This window comes from Camelus ferus, chromosome 26 (assembly GCF_009834535.1).
Source record: "Camelus ferus isolate YT-003-E chromosome 26, BCGSAC_Cfer_1.0, whole genome shotgun sequence".
In the NCBI taxonomy this organism is placed as follows: Eukaryota; Metazoa; Chordata; class Mammalia; order Artiodactyla; family Camelidae; genus Camelus; species Camelus ferus.
This window is the reverse complement of record NC_045721.1, coordinates 9,955,435-9,971,515: the sequence shown is the minus strand read 5'-3', so window position 1 is coordinate 9,971,515 and position 16,081 is coordinate 9,955,435.

Here is a 16,081-nt window from a genome sequence, read left to right as displayed (position 1 = left end):
ATCTAGGCCTGACAACCCACCCTCCGATGGATGCCACCCACCAGAGCATGGGGGCTGGGGTCCACATCTTTTCTCAGGAAAGCAGAGGCCACCATCACAAAGGAAAGAGAAAGCCAGCCATGTTATAACCACAAGGAGTCCACTTCCACTCTCGGCTGGGCCTCGCGTGAGGGAGAAAGGGTTAAGCGCCCACTCTGACTCCATTTCTGTTGCTCTTTTCCCCATGGGTCCCATGACGTAGTTCGGATTCCCTGCCCCCATATCGCTGCACAAGATACCATTTTACACCCAGCCCAGCTGCTGTTATTAATGATGACAGCCCTGCCATATGGCCCCGCTCAATCGGCAATGTCGGGTAGCATCAAGCTCTAGTATTTACCCCACATTTTGACAGTCAAACTCTGCACAGAACGCCATCCTCACACTGGCCTGCGCCTCCCAGAGTACTCCTGAGATGACATCTATGGATGCAGGATGGATAGAGACGTGTTTGTTACAGTTTACAGTCCAGGGTTGGCCCCTCTAAAGATTAACCCAGACAGATAATTACGGATGAAAATAGCACAGGAGAAAGGTCTGTTCTAAACCCAAGACCCTAATGTTATCATTAACCAGACTGTTGATGCCTAATTACTTGCTGATTGCATCAATGGATAGGGGCTGAGTTGGTGATGTAATCTGATGGAAATATAATACCCTTAGGTGCAGCTTGGGTGAGGTGAGCCATGGTGAATGGATACCCAGACCAGACAGAGAGGCGAGACAGAGCCAAGTCTGGGGAAGGAACTCCAAGATGAACACAGGTGGTACCTACTTGTTTCCCACTGTAACACCTTAGCTTCGTCCCCGAAAGAGCCTGGAGATCTCACTCTCATCCCACCTACCTGCACCCTGAATGCCACCACTAGGTAGATCCAGGGAATGTTTTGTTCTTAAGCCTATTCTTCTGAGGAAGCAGGTGCAGGTTGTGTGGCCTGAAATCAGTAGGGCCTGTGGTGTCCCTATTATCTGCCCAATTGTAGAAGCTCCATGTTACATTAATAAATGGAATGAGCTAGAAGTCCCAGAGAGTTCTTAGAAGCTAAGGACTATGAATAAACTGTCCAAGTTTGAGTATTTGGATTTTTTTCAGTATTTGTGGGATGCAGTTTAGAGATGATCCCAATAAAGTGTCATTATCTAAAGTACAGCAATATACAAGTTGATATATACAAATGAACTAAATCACTGAATTAAATGCCTTATCTTTTCAGGCAATGTGGGGTTCTATACAGTGTGAGGGGTTTGTGTTCCAGGAGACCCAGCTCTGTCTCTAATGGGGACCATTGCCGGAACTGTCTGAACTGTGGTGTCTTCGGTTCTAAAGTGCAGATGGTATCACCTCAAGTATGCGCAGATTAAATAAGATGACGTGTGTGAAGCCTAACACATCACAGGTGTTCACTACACATTAATTATCTCCTCTTTACCTCCTTTCCCCCTGAACTTGATATATTGGTACCCACGCTCTTAAAGCCTTAGGAACAGAGAAGAGGCACAAAGAATAGCAAAAACCTATTAAGTGCTATACGCCTTGTCTGGAGTGGTGGGGGCTGATCACGGAAACTGGCACATTACAATCTTTGAGCAATAGTACGCGTGCACACTAAATGACCCCTATTTGGATCCAGAGTAGCCCACTTACAAATTTCCCAACAAAGGAGTAACTGTAGTAAATATACCACTCTCCATTCTACCCACTCCTCCCCCAGGAGCATTTTTTAAGGCATAACATTTCTAGATGGAGGCTATCAGAAGCTGACTTTATAACCTATCTCAATGATTTCATGCATATTCCTCTAAGTCTGGCAGATACTATTTTTTTACAGATGTGACCATCCGGCTCCAACTGTCAAAACAAGACTGCCACTCGGGGGTTAAAACTGCAAGTTCCGGGCTCTTTGCATAAGTACATTTTGAAATTAAGATAGTTCCATCTGGAGGGCCAACCACCAAGGGGTATCTCTGCCTGTGTGGTCTGTGAGCAGGATGGGAAGGGGAGGGGTTGCCGTCCAGTCTCTACCCATGGCCCCTGTAGAGGGCAAACACGAAGAAATCACATGGGAGACTGCCAGACACGGGGATCCTCCAGTCTGCCCCTTCACACTGCCTGACAACGCAGCTCCGCCATCAGGTAAATGAATCCCATTCAGGAAACCGTAAGTGTTCCCTTGATTCACTGAGAGACAGAGAGCTGTGATTGCCACAGCACAATGGTGGATAAGCCCCAGCTCACCCAAATCATTGTTCCCTGAGCACAAAGGAACTTGGAATTCTGTGCTGGGGTTGTATGTCAGAATGGCTTGGTTGCCAGGCAGAAATGGATCCAGCCTCCAGCGAGGGAGAATTTACATGAATGCTTGGGAGGGTGTGCTTCTCCTGGGGCCTCTCCCTTCCTTGCCTGCCATCTCTGAACACCACCATCAGCGACACAGGAGGCTTCTATGACAGCCCCCCTTCACCCCCAGGGCACCCAGAGGCTTGAACCACCAAAGCTGTTCTGTAAACAGCCCAATCTCACAAGGGTCAACGTTATTTTCTTACATGCTCCCTCTCAGAAATCCACAACTGTACAGTATTTGCTGACAATTCCTGAGACTTCCAGCAAGGAGACAGCAGGTATGGGGCAGTGGCCATATCTGAGTCATCAATTTAGAAAGCATATGAGGTTAAAATGTTCCTTAATGAGGAACAGCTCTGCAGGGACCAGTTCCCTGTCATAGCGAGATTAATATGCATATTAGAATGTGTGAATAATCTTTGCATACTGTAATAACAATCCATAAGGCTCTAGGCATAAGGAAATGTGTATTTTAGTACTAGATCAATGGGAGAAATCTGTAGTAAAGATTCAATTCACACATGGAGAAAATACTTAACTCATTGAGAAATAGGTGAAACATCAAGGCTTTGATAGGTAAAACTAAATGGTCCATTATAGTCTTAGAAAAAGCATCTACAATAATAAAGACTTAAATACAAGAACTCATCATAACCCTACAACAAGAAAGACTATTCTTATAGACCAAGAAGAAAAGAATTACATCAGCAATGTATTTTGCCCCCAGATTACAAAATTCTGGGTTTATAGAGAAGAATTCAGCCTGCAGTAATGGTTAGTAAAAATGAGCAGATCTATACCACAGAAACTTGTCAAGATAAAGGGGAACAAAGCAGCAGGGGGGTGGGGAGGGAAGTCTCTTAAATAAACTTGTCTAGAAATAGAAATCCAGAGTTTCCTTCTCTTTAATAGCATAAGTTCTCCTAAGATAAAGAAAATTTATGGATGAAGCAAAATAATTATTCAAGCAAGCTAAGAAATTTGTTATAGTCATTCAGGAAAGAGCAAAACCCACTACAAACAATCATCTACCATTGACAGAGGCTGTCCGGGCCAGTAAAGTAATTGAATCTGTCACTCGGGGCTCGCCAACAGCAGGTACATACAGTAATGCAACTGAGACTACAATTCAGGGCTTAAGCTTCAAATGGGTAATAATAAATGGGCTAAGACAATAAAGTTTTATAAGCACAAACCTAAGAATGTATCTTTTAATGGCTTCTGTGAAATATGCTGGCATAGGGCCATAATAGTGAAAAAAATTCTGGCTAACACATCAGACATCTGGTTGGTTGAGAAAACTCATAGAGGCAGGGAGCCCACCTGCACAGCCATACTAGCTCACTTCACTCTCACAGTTATGAATGAAGCATCACTGTGAACCCAGCACAGTGCCAAATACTTGAGATACAAAGGTGAGAAGTTTCTTAAGTTGCTCATAGTTAACTGCAAACCACACCCCCCAAAAAAATTCAATGCAGAATGGATGTATAGCAGGAGGCTGCAAGGGAAAGTGGGGTTGGGGATGGCTTCCATAGAGGTCAGAAAGCCTCCTTGCAGCTAGGGTAGTCATGTGATCAAACTATGCCCCTCAAGACAGAAACAGGAGTCTAGTTTTATTTGGGAAGGAGGTGGGCTTGGGGGCTTATTGGAAAGTATTTTGTGATATAAAGAGAAAGATTCAACTGCTACAACCCTTCCTACATTCGCCTTTTTGTTATATATGGAGACATGAGCAGGAGCTACATCAGCTATTTTGCAACCATGAGGGAAAGGCCAAGAAAACTGCAGAAATAATCCTGCCATCACCTAAATGCTAAACCAACACCAGCACCTGTTACCTTCTGAAATCCACTCACTGTGTTTAGACCACTATGGCTAGTGCAGCTAAATTCCTAACTGATATCTCTTCAAAGGAGTCTATCTCATGCTACAATTCCACTAATCAATGTTTACACTGGTCCCTTATTGCCATTGAAGTCCAAACTCCCACGCATTTGAGATCCTTGTTAGTCTGACTTCTTCCCTCCTTTCAGTATGAAACCTTCTGTGCCCAGTATGAAACCTTCTGCTCTCATCAGGATGGCCTCTGCCCTCTGCTCCAGCCCACAAACCAGCCTCCACCACTATAAATTTCTGTCTCCCTTGGATACAGAAACAGTGTGCCACATAACGATGTACTCCTCTGTTTTCACCTGGCCTCCTCAACTCTGAGTGCTTTCTCAGAGCCAAGACTAGAGCACATGATTACATTTCCAGATCTCCCACGATAATCAGCATCCTTCTGGGCCCATCATGGGAGAGCATAACAGAATATCCAACAGGAGCAGGCCTTAGACAGGTCTACCCCAACCTCCTTGTTTGACTGGACAGCTGAGACCCTAAGAGGTAAACGGTTACACACTAAAGTATTAATAGACCCAGAACTAGAACACCAGGCTGCTAGCTCCTCAATGAGTATATTTTCTGCGATACCTCATTGTCTAAAAGAAGAGTGCCAATTAGAAGCACAAAAAGTAACAAAGCTGGTGATGACTATAATGGATGATTATGTCTTTTCAGAGGGCATGAAAAAGAGAGCTGAGTAGGGGTTGATGTGAAGGAGCTTCTTTAGTATGTAATTAACTGCTGGTTTCTTTGTATTGTTCTAGTAATGAACTCGGCCATGATCTGCAGAACAACTTTGCCGGCAGGGACAAGAAAAGTGGTGCCAGTCTCCTGGGAACATGGCTCATGGCTGGGGGTCTCTGGCAGGTTCTGAGTCACAGGGGAAGTTTCTCATTCACATGCATTTACAGTGATGCAACCTAACAGATGAGTCCTTGCCGCAGGCGGTTGTCAGTTGAGGCAGATATGCTGAGTGTGCAGCCCTTGGGTTCCCACATGCCCGGACCTTACAGCTGAGGAAAGACGCACAGGGCCTGAAGTGTGCCTCAATACCAATCTTCTTTCTAACCAGCTGATAAATGAGTTCTGAGCTGTTTTGAGAAAAGCAGCTCAGGGTACTATGGAAGCCTGTGATCTCCAGAATGACTTAAATGGAGGCCATGGAGGAGATGGAAGTGGAAGATTCACAGTCATAAAACCTTAAATTTTCAAGCCAGTAGCAGCCCTGGAGATGACCTACTCCAATCTCCTTATTTTAAAGATGAGAAAACTGGGGCCCAGAAAGGGAAAGTGACTGGCCTGTGGTCACACAGCCAGGGGGCGGCAGGTCCATTGGATACTCTGTTTTCTGCTGCTTCTTGAACACACACACGTGCCCCACCCTCATCTACCCCCTCTCCCCAACCCCTTGCCTGGTGTTGAATATCTGCCCACGGTGTTGAAAATCTCTCACAGCCCCTTGAAGTGTCCCGCTGCTCACCAGAAAGATACGCTAATTCCTAACAAGAGGTAGGTCGAGGTCACTTTTTTCCTCCCCTATTAATCAATAATTGGACACAGGGGCCTCACTTTACTAAAACATCATCTAAAAAGCTTTTATCTAGAGAAAACTCTGATTCAAAAAGTCATGCACCCCAATGTTCATAGCAGCACTATTTGTAAGAGCCAAGACATGGAAGTAACCTAAATGTCCATTGACAGGTGAATGGATAAAGAAGTTGTGGTATATTTATACAATGGAATACTACTCAGCCACAAAAAGAATGAATAATGCCATTTGCAGCAACGTGGTTGGACCCAGAGACGATCACTAAGTGAAATAAGTCAGATAGAGGAAGACAAATATCATATTATGATATCACTTATATGTGGAATCTAAAAAAATGATACAAATGTACTTATTTACAAAACAGAAACAGGCTCACAGACATAGAAAACAAACTTATGGTTTCCAAAGGGGAAAGGCGGGAGGAGGGGAGGGATAAATTAGGAGTTTGGGATTAGCAGATATAAACTACTATATATAAAATAGATAAACAACAAGGTCCTACTGTATAGCACAGGGAATAATATTTAATATCTTGTAATAACCTATAATGAAGAAGAATATATGTATGTATGTATAACTGAATCAGTATGCTATATATCAGACACTAACACAACATTATAAATCAACTATACTTCAATAAGAAGTAAATTTTTTTAAAAACCGAACATAATAAAGACACTGTGTGACCTTGGGCTAACTTACTTTATTACTAACTTACTTTCTTTGAATGTCCACCTGAAAAGTGGGAATAATTATACATACCTCACCATTCTGCTTATTGTAAAACCATTCAGCACTCAGTACTCAATATTGTTTCATATTTCAGTTGTAAACATCCTGGCATAAGGCAAAAGTATGGATTTTGGAATCTGGCAGTTCCGCATCAGAATTCCAGACCTGCCACTCAGTGTTACTTTCAGAGAAAGAATATTTTCCGTGAGAGCCTCAGTTTTGTCGTGCCAACATGGGACGATGCTATGCTAAAACCCAGAGCTGTTCTGAGTATTAAGGGAGAGGGAGAGGCTTTATAGAGTGCATGGACTGTAGTCAGCACCCAACAAATGTTAACTTCCTTCCTTCCTTCCAACACACACACACACACACACACACACACACACGGGCGTGCGAGCGACTTTAATCAGAAATAGAAAGTGAATCCTTTTTTTTCCCCAATTGCTAGGCATGTGAAAGGCAAACATATTTGTGGAAACAAGGTTATTTTTATTTACTTATAGACAAAAGGAGCTTTAAGGAAACGAAATAGTGAACAGAAAAGACAAAGTTTCGCTTTAGCAATGGATATGAAAACATCTCCTTCAATGATAATCTTGGTCATTGTGCTCCTTGCCTTCAAGACAGTGGCTGCTTCAATAGGGCTTCAGTCTGGACCAGATCCTCCAAATTCTGCTGCCCTTGCAAATGGCAAGGCCGACAGCTCACCCAAATCCGCAACACAAACATGGCCCCTGGGTTCTAGCCACCAGATCCCTCCTTTCACCGGGTTTGCATTTTTCTCTCCTTCCTCTCAGATGAAATGTTGACTCACTATATATATATGTATTTTTAAATAAAGGAAAATTTAAGCTTTAATTTGTATTCTAAAATAAGTTCTCCTAGGACATGGACCCACTAGGGAATGAGTTAAATGGCTCTTAGTGATACACATTTAATGAACATTTAACAAAAGAAAGAAAATTGCTGCTTTGCATGATTTTTTTCCCTCTTTTCTTTAACTGCTGGGTACTATAAATCCAATCTGTCATTTCTTTTTAACTACATTTGCCATAAAAGCACTTATTTTATGGCTGCCATAACACAAGCACTGCTGTTTCACCTGATGATTAATAAAGTAATTAGCACGGGTTCTAATATCCTCAGCAAAAAGGCCAGGCTTTAGGTATTTCTGTTGCACTGAGAGGTTTTTCAGTTTTCTAAAGCAAGCTGGCACTCATGAAAGGCTGCACACTGGGGCCTGTGGAACACATTTTCTAATGTACATTGTGGAGATCAAGTGATAAATTACGTCAGGCGGGGTTAGTCATCATACAGAAAATACCATTAGAGATAAAAAAGAAATGGGAGGATGCGGGCAAGGGGTAATTTGTTTTTCATGGTTGATTTATGTTATAGAACTATCCTTCTAAGTCAATTACCAAAAGAGGAAATATAAAAATTCTAGAAAAGAAGAGGCTGTTTCAAAGAGACAATGTGGTCAACAGACAAGAACAACTCTTTTGAAACCAGCATCCCATAGAGCCAACTGGAAATCATATTTCTGACTATGTAGAGTGTCTTTGGGACCATTCCAAGTGCAGAACTGGACCCTGGGCTTCCCTACATCCTTCCTTCCAAAATGTGTTTTCCTTAGAGTGTATCTGAGGACACCTCAGTGGGGCAAGACACAGTGAAGATGGGCTGGGAAGAGGACCACAGTGGTCCAAGGAGTCTCAGGGTTAGCTCCTCTTGGAAACTCCAGGATGCAGAGTTCAGTTACTAGGGAACCTTGTGTCAACCAGAGCCCTTTGTGATTACAAAAATGAAAATTAAAAATTGCACTGATTCATGGGCATTGCTGAAAAACAGACCCTCTCTGTTTTGAGGGCTTGCCTTGGAAATCTATTAGGGAAATTGTATTCTTAGGACAGGATATAAATTTTCTTGCCATCCCTATAATCACTGACTTCGCCCTTCCACCATTCATTCATTCATTCATTCAATAAAAACTTGGGCTGTGTCAAGCTTGGGCTTGGCCCTGGGGAGACAAAGATTCTTGTTTAGGGAGCCTACAGAGTATTGTAGATACTAGTGTGGGCTCTGGGGTCAGACAAACCTGGATCCACGTGTCACTGCTTATTAGTGAAATGACTTCAGATAAGTTACCTCGCCTGAGCCAGGTCTAAAATGGGGGTAATAACTGTACCTATGTTATAGGGTTGTTGTGAAGATGAAATGAGGTAATGCCTGTGAAAGGGATGGAGACAGGGTTTTGCTCATTATGAGAGTTCAATAAAGAGAAGCTCTCACTCCTGCTGAGACAGTGCCACTGATTCAGGACTGTGCAGGGATGTACCACTTGGAGCTGCTTCTCCTGTGCTGGAATGAATTTGTAGAGAGCCAATAGAGTGCTCTCCTTGGGGTCTCCCTGGGATCCACAGTGCGTATCTGCAAATGTGTTCTCAAATCAGAGGAAATCAGCAACTGATAGAGACGGAATAAAGCACATCATACTGATCAGCCCAGCGCTCCATCCGTCAAACTGCCCAACCCAGACAAGCCCCACCAGGGACCTTGGATGCTCTTTCTTCCTCTCTCTTTCCTCCTCCCTCTCCCTTCTGTTCCCCTCTCATCTGGCATACCCTTAGACCCGCTTCCATTTCCCATGAGAGAAGGATAATACCTTCATGGTTCGGAATACTCCCTACTAACCCTTAGGAGCCAAACCAGAGTGGATGTAAAAGTGCATGTAATGCACGGACCCAAATTCCCCAGGTCTGGGAGGAGCTCCCAAGATGCTCTCCAGCCCAATGTCTTCCTATGGGGAAGACTCATTTCTACTCTCCCATGGAGCGACCCGCCCTGGCCACCAGGTGTTGGGAGTGGAAAGGGATGACAGGCTGGCCTCTAGATTCCCAGGCACAGCGATGAGCAGGAGAAATCACCTCACGTCACTGCTGCATCAGTCATCCCTTCACTCTGCTCTTCCTGGCCCTCAGGACACTGTTGAAATGTTTTGGGTTGATTTGTTCATCTGACAGGGGAATGTGTCAAGGACCAGCACCACGGAGGCACTTTTGGATGCAGGGAGGCTTGTCTTTGCTTTCCTTTTATTCAAAGGGGCTAGAGCCAACCCAACCCAACCCCTGCCTCCCCACCCCTACCCCCCACCCCCGCCAGCAGTGTCTCAGCCACCTCCTGCTCGCTAGTTTCTAAGCGATGTCTGTTCACAAGAGGAGCCTGGTCAGAAGGAGAGTTGGTGGCAGAGCCAGGAAAGGAGAGATCCAGGGAGGAGGCCCTGAGGGATTGCCAGGGGCCTGTGGTGGGGTGGACACCCTGACCCCAAATGCCTGTGCTAGCCTGCTGCCTTGGCTTGAACTGGAATTGTGACATAGGAGCCTAGACAAGTCTCAGGCCAGCCACAGCTCAGTGTCCAAATGGCCTAATGTCCACACAGCTCAGTGTCCTCAAAGCCCAGCGTCCTCACAACTCAGCTACCTCACAGCCCAGTGTTCTCATAGCCTGGTCTCCTCACAGCCCAGTTACCTCACAGCCAGGTGTCCTCACAGGCCAGTTACCTCACAGCCCAGTGTCCACACAGCCTAGTTACCTCACAGCCCAGTTATCTCACAGCCCAGTGTCCTCACAGCCCAGTGTCCTCACAGCCCAGTGTCCTCACAGTCCAGTTACCTCACAGCCCGGTGTCCTCACAGCCCAGTGTCCTCACAGCCCAGTTACCTCACAGCCAGGTGTCCTCACAGGCCAGTTACCTCACAGCCCAGTGTCCACACAGCCTAGTTACCTCACAGCCCAGTTATCTCACAGCCCAGTGTCCTCACAGCCCAGTGTCCTCACAGCCCAGTGTCCTCACAGTCCAGTTACCTCACAGCCCGGTGTCCTCACAGCCCAGTGTCCTCACAGTCCAGTTACCTCACAGCCCGGTGTCCTCACAGCCCAGTTACCTCACAGCCCAGTGTCCTCACAGCCCAGTTACCTCACAGCCCAGTGTCCTCACAGCCCAGTTACCTCACAGCCAGGTGTCCTCACAACTTGGTATCCTCACAGCCCAGTGTCCTCACAGTCCAGTTACCTCACAGCCCAGTGTCCTCACAGCCCAGTGTCCTCACAGCCCAGTGTCCTCACAGTCCAGTTACCTCACAGCCCGGTGTCCTCACAGCCCAGTGTCCTCACAGTCCAGTTACCTCACAGCCCAGTTACCTCACAGCCCAGTGTCCTCACAGCCCAGTGTCCTCACAGCCCAGTGTCCTCACAGTCCAGTTACCTCACAGCCCGGTGTCCTCACAGCCCAGTGTCCTCACAGTCCAGTTACCTCACAGCCCAGTTACCTCACAGCCCAGTGTCCTCACAGCCCAGTGTCCTCACAGCCCAGTGTCCTCACAGTCCAGTTACCTCACAGCCCAGTGTCCTCACAGCCCAGTGTCCACACAGCCCAGTTACCTCACAGCCCCGTGTCCACACAACCCAGTTACCTCACAGCCTGGTGTCCTCACAGCCCAGTTACCTCACAGCCCAGTGTCCTCACAGCCTCTTGAACTGCTCAAATAGGTTTTTTTTTAAGTTGAAGTACAGTCAATTACAATGTGTCCATTTCTGGTGTACAGCACAACGTCCTAGGCATGTATATATATACATATATTCGTTTTCATAAAAGGTTATTACAAGATATTGAATAAAGTTCCCTATGCTATACAGAAGAAATTTGTTTTTTATCCATTTTTATACACAGTGGCTATCATTTGCAAATCTCAAATAGGTTCTTAGCTGCTGTTTACCTGAGTCGATTTCATCCTAGCCCAAAAACTCCCAGTCAGAGGCTTTTGTTCATCACTGGTTTTGGCAGGAGAGGCCAAGAGGACTTCCCGCAGCCACCAAGGAGCAGAGGGAGGTTTCCTGAGTGAGGGACATGACTAAATGCTTTGGAAGCTTCTCCTGTGGTTCCCCTGTTTCTACCTCCAACCCTGTCTCAAGACACAGAGGACATAATCCGGTCACCCATAGGAATTTCACATTACGCTTGAAACAAACACACATTTCTAATCCTCGAGTCACTCTCGTCCAGCCAGGAGTACTTACAGCCCAGCCGAACCCTCCACACTGCCTGCCCACAGCTCCTGTCTGAGGTGTGACCCCCAAGAAATGGGGAGTTTTATCCCCACACTCTCTGCCCCACCACCCACCCACACCACACACACATACACACACACACACACACACACACACACACACACTTAAGAAGGGAAGAAGGAAGAGACAGAGACAGAGAAACCAGAGCTTAGAGATGTCAGGGTGTTAGGTAAGAGGCCCTGAGCACATGTCCCAGAAGAAGCAGGAGCAGAGACCCAACTCGGATCTGGTCCAGATCTGGTGCTTCTTACCATGGGCCAGATTGCTCTTAAAAAGGGAAAAATCAGATTTAGATGATCTGAATCCGAAGAGGATTCATTCAGAATCCTTTTCCTCCCTGCATGCAGAAGGAAGAGGGTTCAGATGAACTCATAGTGGACTGAAAGCAGAGAGAAGCCAAGGGAAACTTAAGAACAGGGTCACGCAACATGGTGACCTGGCTCAGATGGCTCATCCCTTGGGCTAAAAGGCTCATCCTGGAGCTGGATCCCAGGATACCCAGTTCTATCTACCTCTTAGAACCATCTTCAAGACTGGGAAGAATCAAAGGAAACACACCAAGAAATTCTAAACTTGATGGTTATGGAGGTTCTCTGGGAAGGTGTTAAATTCCAATGGAAACTTTACAACATCCCAGCTTTGGGGGATGATAGAATCTGCTGGGCAGGAGATGAGACAAGCTATCCTCTTAAAGTCTCTTTCATCCTGTGATAATATGAGCCCAGGGCCATACTGTTGCTAGGAGGAATGACCTGACCCAAATCTCCTAGGCCAGAGGATAGCAATTTCTACCCACAAAGAGAAGTAGTTCACAGGCCACTGTGTCTTTAATCCATGAGAAAAAGCAGGGTGATGGGTCTGTGGGCAGAAATCCAATTTTATAAGGATTTCAACGGATGTAAATTGCTTCCTGGATAAGAGCTAATGACAGCTAACAGGCCAGTGCTGGGTCCCAAGCAGATGACCCAGCAACAGTTTCCTATTTCTGTTGGCCACAATCACAACTTCCATCTGCTATTTTCATCCTTCTCCCATATGCTGGCAGCACAGCCCTGATTCACACTCCTACTTCTCCTAAGTGACATCAGTGTGCCTATTTCACAGAGGTACACAAAAGCACAGGCATCCCCTCACCGGACTAATGGGAAACAAACCAACCCAAGGATAAGCTTAATATCCCTCTCTATGGCTCTAATAGATATGCACCATCCAGTTTTGTTCGTTCAAAAGCAAAGGAAATGGAGTTGCTTTAAATTTATGAGCTGACAAATTTCTGAGGAAGGGTGAATCACTGCTCGAGATTTCACTTAAAGCTCGGATGGTGAGCTGGCGCTTGCTGAAGCTCTTTCGGGGCGTAGGAATTCACTGGAGGATTGCTCATGGCCCCAAGCCCCAAGTGAAAGATGGAAGGCTGGACCAGCCCAGGTCAATGTGCCCAGGGAGAGAGGCTGCCACACATCAGAAAAAAGACTTCAGAGGGCAGAGATGTCAACCCAAGTACTGGTAAAGCAATGGAAGAGTCGGGTTGGGACCTGAGAATATGGAAAAGAAAACACGCTTGCCTGACCAGGCAGGTCTTGGATGCTAAAGTAGAGCCCCACAGCATGAGCCCAGGGCAAAGATCACCTTGGGATTGGTCTAGAGTCTTATTTCTTCCCCTCTCCCTGGGACACTCCAGTCCTGGTGTGCCTGGAAAACTGCAGCTCATCTCAGGAATCTCCAGGATATGACCTCCCTTGAAATTCCTGCCTCAGTTTCCCCACACTGGGTCAGAGTGAGTCAGGACTTTTGCCGCATGCATTATGAAGGTGTGTTTTTATTTCCATCTCTCCCACTGGATCGGATCTCACTCATCTCTATAGCTGCAGTGACTGGCATAGTGCTTCCTAAATCATTCTCGATATGGAAACATGAGGAATAAATAGAGGAGGAAAGGGGGGAAAAGGAAGGAAGAGAGGGAGGGAGGAGGGAGGGAAGAGGAAGGTTTAGTTTCCAACTCACAAGATCTTTCCTTAAATCAGACAAGATGATACAGACTGGGCTGTACTAGGAGAAAGCAAAGAGCAATTACGTTTTAAATCTGCTGTGAATACTACTGATGAGACTATGTTTTACATGCTTGACTGACAAGGAAAATAAAAGGAAATGGTGAGAGACAAAAGAATTTTTTTAACGGGGTGATCTTATTGTAGACAATATGTGCAGGGCTGCAAAGTAGCTGCCGGCTGGCTGTGAGATGCTCGCTCTTCACCTCATCAGTTTCAGGGAATCAGGAGAGAGAGGAACCACCATTTCGCATCCCACTTTGATCCCCCGGGGGCTCTGGAAGACTACCCGCCACCCCCAGCAAAGAGTTCTGAGGGATGCTGTGAGATTTCTAAACCGTCTACCTCACCATTGTCACGATCAGCTCAGGCCTCTCCTACAGAGATGAGATGACGCTTGGGTTCAAAGGTGAGTAAACGTGAGAGACACATATGTAGTATCACCGCCCCTTCATTTTGGAAGACTTATCCTTTCCTATCCCTGAGTGAGTTTGCCTCTTCTCCTCACATCCAGTTGGAACGAGGGCCCTAGGGATGGCATTTCTGTTCATGAGTCTTGCCACAAAAACAGAGGTGGCTCCGGATGAGTATCTAGAGATGCCAAGGAAAGTCTTGAGACTTTATATCACTTTGTTGGATAAACGTGAAGCAAGGGTGCAGCCTGAGAGAAAGTAAGTGTCACTGACTCACCTTAGGGTTCACTCATTTCTAGAAGACTTGAGGGGGAGGGGTTGTGATGGTTAGCTCTGTATCAACTTAGCTGGGCCATGAGGTGCCCAGATATTTGGTCAAACATTATTCTGGATGTTTCTGTGAGAGTACTTTGGGTGAGATTAAAATTTAAATCACACACTTAGAGTAAAGCAGACTGTCCTCCATAATGTGGGTGGGGCTCATTTAATCAGTTGAAGGTCTGACTAGAACAAAAAGATGGGCTTCCCCCAAGTCCAGCAGACTGCTTTCAGAATTCATCTGCAACATGGGTTCTTCCTGGTTCTAGAGCAGGTGGCTTCAGACTCAAAATGAAACACCTCCCCTGGGTCACCAGTCTGCTCGCCCACCCTGCAGATTTGGACTTGCCACCTTTCATAATCGTGTGGGCTAATTCTTTATAATAAATCTCTTTCTATATGCAACACATTCTGTTGATTCTGCTTCTCTGGAAAACCTTGACTAATACAGTCAGAGGGTGAAAAGACTCATTAGGCATCAACTTACTAAGAGACTGAATATACAAATGAACAATGGCCAGACACTATATAAAAATACAACCCTGACCCACAATCTGCATGACTAGCCCAGGAAAGCAACCTATTATTCACAGAAACCAGCCCAGGAAGCCAGTCTGCTTTCTATAAGTGGGACGTGCCCAAGTGGGCTGAGGAAGACATCTGGTACAGGGTGTCCAAGCCCAAGCAAGGCCGAAGGGCAGCCCAGCGCAAGGAGTCAGAGCCTAGACAGAGTGAGGACAGCCACACATCAGGGCTGTTGGAGCCCAAGCAATGGGAAGAGGCATTCTACTGGAAGAGCAACCCAACCTGAGGTGTCAGAACATAATCCGGGTGAAGAGGGCATCCATACAGGGGCAGGTGGCAATAGCACCACATGAGATTGCTCACAATGGGAATTTGATAAAACAGGAACATATACTAAGGAAAATGAGAGCGAGGTTTCTCATGGTCAGAAAAGGGGCTTACAAATGTGGAAAGGGAGAAAACTAGACTGAATTCTGTGGTGTTGGGTTGAATTTGAGATAACAGTACCAATTCATGCTTTTGTTAAAATACTGTATATACATAAATATAGAAATAGAAATAAATATAGTGTAAATGTGTGTATATAGACACATACAGATACATACATACATTCATTATATATATGTGTTGCATATGCATACTTTTATTCCTTAGCTTTGGCCTCTAGAGGGCGGTAGCAGAGACTCACCAAGAGAATTGAGCACACATGGCATCAGATTTTGATATCTAAATGCCATCCTTCACTGAAAACAAGCAAAAGCTCTTTGGAAAAATGGCTGATTCTAAGGCTGAGGCAGGTAAAGTAATATGGGAGCGTCTTTCTCTGTAAAGAAGAAAGGAAGGGCTCAAAGAATGATGGAGACACATCAAAAAGGATCCAGGAACCAGCTTGAAGGAGCACCCTCTGGCCAAATATTGGGCCATTTGAGCATCAAATAAGTGAGGATAGCAATGAATTTTATTCCATTGAATAAAATAAGAATCCTTGAGTCTATACTGATATAAATAAGCAAATGAAGAAAGAAATAAAGAAATTGAAAATTTGATGAATAGGATATTTGAATGGCCCCAAAGTATCTATAAAGTCATTTAAAAAGATATTAAT